Genomic DNA, 10,424 nt, shown 5'->3' with positions numbered 1-10,424 from the left:
CGTCTTATCGCATTTGCTAGAACCTTCAAGTCACTGTTGAATTACAGCAGTAGTGGACATCCCAGTCCAGTTCCTGATTTTAACTGAAAAGGCTCTAATACTTTGACACTTTAGAGAACACTGACTGCTGACGTTTGGTTCTCATTACATTTAAGTACAGGTAGTCCTCGCTTCACACACTGGTGACATGCACACGTTTCAGTTTCCAGGGAGTCCTCGCTTCACACACTGGTGACATGCACACGTTTCGGTTTCCAGGTAGTCCTCGCTTCACACACTGTTGACACGCACACGTTTCAGTTTCCAGGTAGTCCTCGCTTCACACACTGGTGACATGCACACGTTTCGGTTTCCAGGTAGTCCTCGCGTCACACACTGGTGACATGCACACGTTTCAGTCATCACAGTTTAGTCACCACCGAATCCCCAGCCACGCAGCCCCCGTGCCGGTCAGGCGGCGGCTCCCCCGCCAAGGGGCGCAGGGAGATCACAGCGGCCGCGGCTCCTCCGTCTGTGTCGCCTCCTGTGCTCAACCCACGTCCTACCTGCACGGACACGTGAAAGAGGGGACGGGCCCCCAGGGTGGAGGCGCAGCAGAGGGAGGCACAGAGCGAGGCCGCTAGAGTGAGCTCGGGGGCAGGGGACAGGGACGAGCCACAGGAGGAGCAACCGAGGGGCCCGAGAGGGCGACGCACCGACGTCCGTGAGGAAAGAGGACGTGCCGAGGAGGGTGGGGGCGTCCCAGAGGAGGGGACCCCAGCGAAACGTTCACCCGAAAGGTGCCCTGGAGACACCCGGCAGCCCTGGAAGTGCGGCGACGGCGCGCTGGGAGTGGAGCCCCCCTGGACAGGACAGGACGGAGCGGGGAAGAGATGCTCGCGCAGGACGAGTGACACGGTGACAGGACAGCAAGGACCATTCAGACCGCTGTCGTCAGGCTTTTTACAGAGAGAGAACACGTTGAACCGTCAGTGCTGCTAACGTTCTGCATCACACTGTGCCACGTAGCTTCACGACTCTTCTTTCTCTACACACTTACAACCAGTAGTGGGAGTTTTTACTGTTTTGACAAAATACTGTAAAGGTCACGGAACAGGCAGTTCTCAAAACTGCTTTTGCAGACCTGCCCTTCCATGCAAAACAAAACTGCCTGAGCTGCTCCTGCCTCTGTTTCTTTGTCCTCCTTTCAAATTAGGAATCGACGCTCAAGGTCATGAAGGGCCTTGGCCCCGGCCGCAGACCACGTGGCTGTTCACCCCCACACACACACCCCTACCCCACCCCACCCCGGTGGCCGCTGGGTTTGGCGCAGTTGCTGGTGCGGAACCGCTTCTCCCGCCCAGGCACAGGCGCTGGTGGGTCACGGTTATTCTCTGAACACCCCTGGATTCGGCTGTTAATGCTTTAGTTTTTCTCATGGTTTTCTACCACTGACACTGTCTTCAACAGGTTTTGATACTAAAGTTACAAGCTAGCTTTTTTCATGAGTGGAAGATATTCATGTTTTTGTGGCTTCGGCACATTTCATTCATCTGTTCTCTAAAGAGAATGAAACTATCTGATGCTAGACCCTTTTTAGTAGTAAAATTTTAATCCAGTCTGTTTTGCTCTCTTTCTTTTTTATCTTAATCAGACTTGTGAATTATTCATTTTTGTGAAAACAGCTTTTGGATTTATTAATTTCTATTTCCTGATTCTATATCTATAATACATTTATCTTCCTAGCAATTGTTTTTTCTTTTTCTAATTTCTTAAAAATAGTTGTTTTTTGTTTTTCTTTTTTTCAGTCTGAGCCGCTTGCAGGTTTTAGTACAAGAGTCTTTTTATTACCTTTTTTGGTAGTTTGGAATGACTCTTAATTTCTTCTTTGATCTAGGAGCTATCTAGGAACATGTTTTTTGTTTGATTTTAATTTTCAAGAAGTTAAAATTTGGAAGGGGGCCACTTTTTTATTGTATATGTCTAATTTTAATGAATTATAGCCCCAAAATGTGGCTTTTAAAATCGCATTATTTAAAAAGTGTTTGTGTTAAGCACATGATCTATTTTTATAAATGTTTCACAAACATAAGAAAAAAAAAATCATACTTTCAATTTAAGAGATGTTGGAGTCTATATAGGAACTATAGCAGCTTTATTGACAATACTATTTAATTCCTGTTTCCTAATCGGTCAGTTAGAACTCTCAGAACTGAAGAGGTGCACCAAGATCACCCACTGTCACTGCATTTTTGCAAGACTCACTTGCATTTCTTTTTTCTTTTTTTTTTGTCTTTTGTCTTTTTCCGTGTCCGGCAACGGATCGCAACCCTCAGTGCTGCCCCCGCACCGGACCGGGGACCGGCAACGGGATTGCAACCCTCGGTGCTGCTCCCGCGCCTCGCTCAGCCAGTGAGCGGGAACCGGTCTGTATGTGGGATCCGAACCCTCGGGCGGGAGCGCCACCGCGCTTCCCAAGCGGCGCACTCATCCAGTGCACCACCGGGCCGGCCCCAAGACTCGCTTGCATTTCTGTAAGTTTTCTTTTTTTCTCTCTCTCATTAAACTTTGTTTTAATGGGTCTCAAAATTCTGTGACAGATTTTTGGTCAAGTTGTTTCCATTAAAAAGTACTGATTTTAAAAACTAATAACTTAAAACTGCCACACAAAAAACCAAAATGGTCCACAAAACATTTTTTCTTTCTGAAGGTTTTACAATGCATTGTTATCATTAACCAGTCTTTTACTATTAAACTTAAATGGTCACTTGAGATAAACAGTTCTGAGACCATTCGAGTGGGTTGGCAGGTATTAAGGATAATATAGCCTTCTGAGCTTTCTGGATAGAGTTGGTGACCTTGCCAGCTCCAGCAGCCTTCTTGTCCCCTGCTTTGATGACACCCACGTCAACTGTCTGTCTCATATCAGCAAAACGACCCAGAGAAGAATGGTCAGAGAAGCTCTCGACACACATGGGCTTGCCAGGAACCATATCAACGATGGCAGCATCACCAGATTTCAAGAATTTAGGGCCACCTTCCTGCTTCTTGCCAGAATGCCGATCGATCTTTTCCTTCAGCTCAGCAAACTTGCAAGCAATGTGGGCTGTGTGACAATTCAGTACAGGGGCATAACTAGCACTGATGTGGCCTGGATGGCTAAGGATAATCACCTGAACAGTGAAGCCAGCTGCTTCCATTGGTGAGTCATGTTCGCTGTCACCAGCAACACTGCCACGACAAATATCTTTGACAGACACGTTCTTAACATTGAAACCCACATTGTCTCCAGGAAGAGTTTCACTCAAACCTTCATGGTGCATTTCAACAGACTTTACTTCAGTTGTAATGGTGACTGGAGCAACGGTGATCACCAGGCCAGGTTTGAGAACACCAGTCTCTACTTGGTCCACAGGGACAGTACCAATGCCACCAATTTTGTAGACATCCTGGAGGGGCACACACAGGGTTTGTCAGTTGGACGAGTTGGTGGCAAGACGCAATCCAGAGCTTCAAGCAGTGTGGTTCCACTGGCATTGCCATCTTTACAGGTGACTTTCCATCCTTTGAACCAAGGCACATTAGCACTCGGCTCCAGCATGTTGTCACCATTCCGACCAGAAACTGCCACAAAGGCTACTGTGTTGGGGTTGTAGCCAATTTTCTTAATGTAGGTGCTGACTTCCTTAACAATTTTCTCGCATCTTTTCTGGCTGTAGGGTGGCTCAGTGGAATTCATTTTGTTAACACCAACAATCAGTTGTTTCACACCCAGTGTGGAAGCCAGAAGAGCATGCTCACGGGTCTGCCCATTCTCGGAGACACCAGTTCAAACTCACCAACACCAGCAGCAACCATCAGGACAGCACAGTCAGCCTGAGATGTGCCTGTAATCACATTTTTTATAAAGTCTCTGTGTCCTGGGGCATCAGTGATAGTCAGGTAATACTTGCTGGCCTCAAATTTCCACAAGGAGCTATCAATGACGACAGCACGCTCACGCTCAGCTTTCAGTTTATCCAAGACCTTTTCCATCTCAGCAGCCTCCTTCTCAAACTTTTTGATGATTCTTTCATCAATCCCATCTTGTAGATCAGATGGCCAGTCGTGGTGGACTTGCCCGAGTCTATGTGTCCAATGATGACGATGTTAATATGAGTCTTTTCCTTTCCCATTTTGGCTTTGATTTAGCAGTGGTTTTCATGACACCTGTGTTCTGGCAGCAAACCCATTGCAAAAAAAAAAAAAAAAAAAAAACTCTATAACCTTTCTGTAATACACCCTTCTATCAGTATGCTGCCTGGTGCACACCTGCTCGTAACATGTCATTCTGCCACTGACATTAAATGATATTCCTTTTTACTTAGTGCTCTTGACTTTAAATGTCCATTGCCTGATGCTGATAGTACAACCTCAGCTTTCTTTTTGTTTGCATTCATGACATCTTTGCCCCCACCTTTATTTTCAGCTTTCACCACTTTAAGTGTGTCTTCAATCCATCTGGCTGGGGTTTATTTTTTTTATTTTTATTTTTTTTTTTTTGTCTTTTGTCTTTTTCCGTGTCCGGCAACGGATCGCAACCCTCAGTGTTGCCCCCGTACCGGACCGGGGACCGGCAACGGGATCGCAATCCTCGGTGTTGCTCCCGCGCCTCGCTCAGCCAGTGAGCGGGAACCGGTCTGTATGTGGGATCCGAACCCTCGGGCGGGAGCGCCGCCGCGCTTCCCAAGCAGCGCACTATCCAGTGCGCCACCGGGCCGGCCCCTGGGGTTTATTTTTTTAGCCCCATTTGACAGTGTGTCTTTTGCTGGGAAAATTATGTCCATGTAATAACTAATATACTTGAGTCTGTTCCCTTACCTTTGGGTTTATTACTTACCATGCATTGATTGTTCCTTATCCCTCCTCTTCCTCATTTTCCCAGCATGTTCAAGTTGTAATTCACTGCAACACCCTCCTTGTTTACTCGGAAATCCTGCCTCATGGCCCCCTTCCCTTCACTGTGCTCGGGATGTGCAAACTCAACCCCAAAAGTTTCCCACATCGAGATGCGTTCTTTCCCTGTACATCCCCAACCCACAAAGATGACACTTCAGAACCTTTGGGTCCTGTGAGATTTGTCAACACTTACTTTTCTGATCTGATCCACATTCTTAAAGGAGGAGGACCGCACACAGAATGGACCAGAGGGAGGAAGAACAGAAGCAGGAGAGAAACCACCAGGAAGTTGCTGGCGCCAGGGATCTGGTGGCCAGCATGGGGCCATGAGGTGGTAACACATGGAATTTCAGGAGTACCTGGAAGTTTAAATCTGCAGGGCTTATATGTGGAATAAGTGAAATAATAAAACAGTTCAGCCACCACTGTACACTGCTGCCTCCCTAACCTCTCCCTCCACCCAGACCCTCTCCTGCCCTGCAGACATCTCACAGTTTCTTATACACCTCAACTCGGCTGCCCCATGGGTACGTTCAAGCCCAAATCCATAATCTTCCCCTACTCTACAAATCTGCTCTTCTTATTTTTCATTTTCCTGGCAGAGGATGTCTAACTGACCCAGTTAGCTACTGAAGCCCTGTGGCCATCCCAGAAGACTTTTTGTTGGCCACTGCTGGTCAGTCCCAAAGTCCTGCCAAGCCTCCCTCCTTGTTGTTTTGAGAACCCATTCTTCTCTCCTTCCCCGGCTTCCCCACTGCTGCAAGGGCTCTCCTGCTGCACTAGGAGCTGGTCTCACCACCTCATCCTCCTATCCTGCCCATCGCTTTGGAACCCCGATACCAGAATACTCTATACAGTCCAAATGTGAGCATGTTGCTGCCCTGCCGAAAGCCTTCACTGGCAGGCACCGCCTTGACCGTGAAGCCCACGCTTCTTTGTGCTCAGCCACTGTCTACTGGTATTATTTCAGCAAGAAACCCCACCTGAACCAGGTGGCGTAAAAAGTGGAATTTTTCATCAGACTCCTGGACAATCTCATGGAACCCAGGGGCAGGACAGTGGCTAGAACCAAGCAAGGACCCATGTCCCCCAAGGCCCCCCTCCTCCCATCCCTGCTTCAGCCGTCGCTCCAGCAGCAGGCTGGCTTTCTCCACACAGCAGAGAACATGGCTCTGGAGCTTCAGAGCTCCTGGTTTGGGTCACTGAGAGGGAGAGAAGCAATACTCAGAACTGGGGTGTTCGCTATCAGATTCTCAGCATGGGGTGGGGGAGGCACCACAGGACAGACCAAAACACCACCTGCTCTCTGCCTCTTCAGCTTTCTGTTTCGCTAATTTTCCTCCCTTTAGTCCTACCCCCCAGCTGTCCTGCAACTATCCAGCCCCCAACACATGCAGCTCTCTGATGGTCTTCATGAGCTTTTCAGAGGGGCTGCAATGCCCACCCCATCCCCAAACACTCTTCCACCTGTCTTCCTCCAAAGCGCAACTGAATTGCCAGGTACCTGAGGAAACACCCGGGGCAAAGGTCCCTGCACCCCACCCCCACCAGGTCAGAAACCAAGCTGAGGCCACCTGGTCAAGGGCTCCTGCTGCACTCTGTCCACCGCCAGGCACACGCAGCAGCCATGTTCCACAGTCTGCTTGTCTCCCCACTCTACTGTGAGCTCTTCTGGGCAGAAATCTTTTTCATTTCTCTCCCCAGCACCCTGTATAATAATAACCTGGTACCTGGTAAGTACTCAGTTGTTTAGAAAGTTTTTTTCTAAACTTTACATTTTTAATAATTTATTTCTGCACTTGTTAGTCATTGTGAACTGCTGTGATTCCATTTCAGTAACCCATTTTACATTTAACATGTCACTCTTCCATCTGAAAACAGCACTCTGACGTCTCCATAGCAACAAGCCCCATGACAGCCCAAGAGGGAGGTGCACGCGGCAGGTGGATCAGCACCACCAGGTAGGCCCAGCCGGATTAGAGAGGGCCTGGGAGAGGCTCACCTTTGAGGCTGGTTGGTGCCCAGCTTGCAGCACACTCCCCAAGCCCAATCCTACCCGACCCCAGTCCCATCACAGTCCTCCTGTTCCTACAAACACCAGGGCTGCCTCTGCAAGCCCTTCCTGACAGATGCCAGCAGGCCCACCCACGCAGACAAGTAATTCTCTTCTCAAGCTATTGTGGATTCTACTCAAACTGTACTTGATTATCAACTAGGTGTCAAGTACTTCAGATTCAGAATTTAATAAAATATAGTCTACCCTCAAGAGATAATACAACATGAAAAACTCCGCTCTTAGAGGAAGCTTAGCACCCCCAACAGGCAATCAAAGAATGCTTATTGAGTAAATGAACTGCTTAATTCTGGCAATGTAAGCAAATTCTGGGAATTCAGGAAAAGGGGTACTTGATTCTGTCCAGAGACTCTGGACAGCTTGGCAGTAGAAGCAACATTTCTAGGGGGTCCCGCAGGGGGTGAAGTCCACGGGGAAGGAAGTGTGTGCAGAGAGAAAGGGGAGGAAGAGTTGGCGGGCCAGGGGCTGGCTGCATGGCGAGCAGGACAGGACAAGCAGGGCCCACGTCCAGGCTGAGAGGAGGCCTCCCACACCAGAGCTGCCCCAGCATCACAGCGCCAGTGCGAACTGCACTTGAGAAGCAGGACCAAGGCCACAGGGCAGAGGACGAGAGAAGAAACAGCAGTTAGAGATCAGTTAGGAAACCTGCTCCAAAATTTCTACCCTGCCATTCTGACACCATTTCATTTCAACAAAGTGCTGGTGAATTTAAAACACATTAATCAGCATTATATCAACAATGATGAATTTTCACTGAAAAAGTATTTTCTGAAGTGAATTTCACTAAATCAGTATAACTCCTTGCTTAATTTTGTAAACAAAGCAGGGTTGGTTTTTTTTTTCATTCCATTTCTCTTTTTAGATGCTCTCAGACCACAATTAAATTAAACTGGAAATAAGTAACAAAAATATAGCTGGCTGCCTTTTTTTGGCTAGCCTCACTAGAGTTTTATCAATTTGATCTTTTAAAAGAATGAGCTTTTGGTTTCATTGATTTTTTTTCCTTAGTTTTGCTTTCGGTTTCATGATTTCTATTCTAATTTTTATCATTTCTTTTCTTCTGTCTGCTTTAGTTTTATACTGCTCTTCTTTTCTCTAGTTTCCTAAGATGGAAGCTTAAATTCTTGATTTTAGATTTTTCTTCTTTTTTTTTTTTTTGTCCTTTTTGAGACCGACCGCACCGCGCTCAGCCAGTGAGCACTGTGAGTGCACCGGTCATCCCTATATAGGATCCGAACCCGCGGCGGGAGCGCTTTTGCGCCCCCAGTGCCGCACTCTCCCGAGTGCGCCACGGGCTTGGCCCAGATTTTTCTTCTTTTCTAATATATGTATTCAATTTTATAATTTTCCTTCTAAGTACTACTTTTGCTGCATATCACAAGTTTTAAGCTGTATTTTAATGTTCATTTAGTTCAAAATATTTAAAATTTTTTTCTTAATGTTTTTTCTTTAAACCTTGTGTTGTTTAGAAGTGTGGTTTTAAATCTCCAAATATTATGGAATTTTCCAGCAAATAATCACATGAAAAGATACTCAATGACATATGTCATTAGGGAATTCAAACAATGAGCATGGCCTTGTAAAACCAACGTCGTGGGTTCAGATCCCCTTACTGGCCGGCTGCAAAAAAACAAAACAAAATAATGAGGCCACCACCACACACTTCTTAGGATGGCAAAAATCTGAAATAATGACCACACCAAATGCTGATGAGAACACAGAGCGACAGGACTCTCACTCACTGCTGGCGGGAATATGAAACAGTACAGCCACTCCAGAAGACAGTCTGGCAGTCTCTTCCAAAGCTAAATATACACTTGTCATCTGATCCAGCAACTGCACTCCTTGGTATTTACCGAAATGAGTTGAAAACTTATATCTACACAGAAACCTGCACACAAATGTTTATAGCAAATTTATTCAAATTGCCAAAAACTGGAAGTAGCCAAGATGTCCCCCAACAGGTGAACGGAGAAACAAGCTGTGGTGTGTCCATACAACGAAATATGATCCAGCAGTAAAAATGGGCTGCCAAGCGTCAAAAAGACATGGAGGAGGGGGCCGGCCTGGTGGCACACTCAGTAGAGTGCGGCACTTGGGAACGCGGCGGCCCTCCCACCGAGGGTTCGGATCCCATATAGAGACCGGTCCGCTCACTGGTTGAGCGCGGTGCAGGCGCGACACCGAGGTTTGCGATCCCATTACCGGTCACGAAAAAAGACAAAAAGGAAAAAAAAAAAAAGACATGGAGGAACCTTAAATACATATTGCTAAGTGGAAGAAGCCAGTCTGAAAGGGCTACAGACTGTATGATTCCAAATGCATGACATTCTAGAAAAGAAAAAAAAAAACTACAGAGATAGTAAAAAGATCAGTGGCGGCCAGTGGGAAGGGGGTAGGGGGGCACAGAGGATTTTTAGGGCAGTGAAGTTATTCTACATGGAACTGTAATGGTGGATACATGGCATTATGTATCTGTCAAAACCCATGGGATGTAGAGAGAGTACACAGAGTGAACCCTGATGATGTAACTAGGGACTTCAGTTAAGAACAAGGCATCAATATCAGTTCATCAATTGTTAACAAACGTGCCATACTAACACAAGATGTTAACAACAGAGAAACTGTGTGGAGAAGAGGGGGATATGGGGACTCTCAGCACTATATGCTCGACTTTTCTATAAACCTAAAACTAAAAAATAAAGTCTATTAATCAAATTTTTTAAATAATATGCTAACTGAAGTTTTAAAACAGGCAAAACTAATCCATGGTGGAAAATACTCAGACCTGTCGCTGCTTCTCTGTAAGTGAAGAGAAAGGCTACACAGGAAGTGGCATGAGCGAATTTTCTGGGGTGGTGGTAATGTCCTACATCTTTCCAGGGGATTGACTGCATTCATCTAATCTCACTGGATAAACTCTTAAGATTTATGCATTTCACTGCATGTACATTTCATAAGAAAGAAAAGTAAACAAAAAAGAAAAGTAAATAAGTCTTGAACACATCTGTAATATTTACGGGAAATGTAATGCCATTGACAGTTTACTTTGAAATGCATCAAAAAATACGACAGACTGAAGAATGGAGAAATGGGGAAATATGTGATAAAACAAGTAAAGTAAAATGTTAATGGTAAAATCTAGGTGTACAATATACTGATGTTCACCATAAAATTCTTTTACCTTTGCTGTATGATTGAAAATGTTCATAATAGAACGCCAAAAGAAAATAAGATTTACAATAGCAACAGAAAACATGAGATACTTAGGAATAAAACATGAGTGACAGAAATTAAAGAAGACCTAAATAAATGGAGAAAGATGCCTTGTTCATGTATTACGATGTGCTCCCCATACAATCATAGAATCAACAAAATCCTAATAATTCCAGCAGGCATTTTCATAGAAATTGATAGGCTGATCCCAAACTTT

The 10,424-nt window shown here is 45.8% G+C and overlaps 1 pseudogene; it reads right to left on the bottom strand.

Moving 5' to 3' along the window:
• Window positions 1–401: 401 nt before the first annotated feature.
• On the bottom strand, window positions 402–4,154 carry LOC103593662 (annotated as a pseudogene).
• Between the last annotated feature and the right edge of the window lie 6,270 nt (window positions 4,155–10,424).

This window comes from Galeopterus variegatus, unplaced genomic scaffold (assembly GCF_000696425.1).
Source record: "Galeopterus variegatus unplaced genomic scaffold, G_variegatus-3.0.2 Scaffold62, whole genome shotgun sequence".
Taxonomy (NCBI): Eukaryota; Metazoa; Chordata; class Mammalia; order Dermoptera; family Cynocephalidae; genus Galeopterus; species Galeopterus variegatus.
The sequence above is the reverse complement of the archived record's forward strand: the minus strand, read 5'-3'. Positions and strand labels throughout refer to the sequence as shown.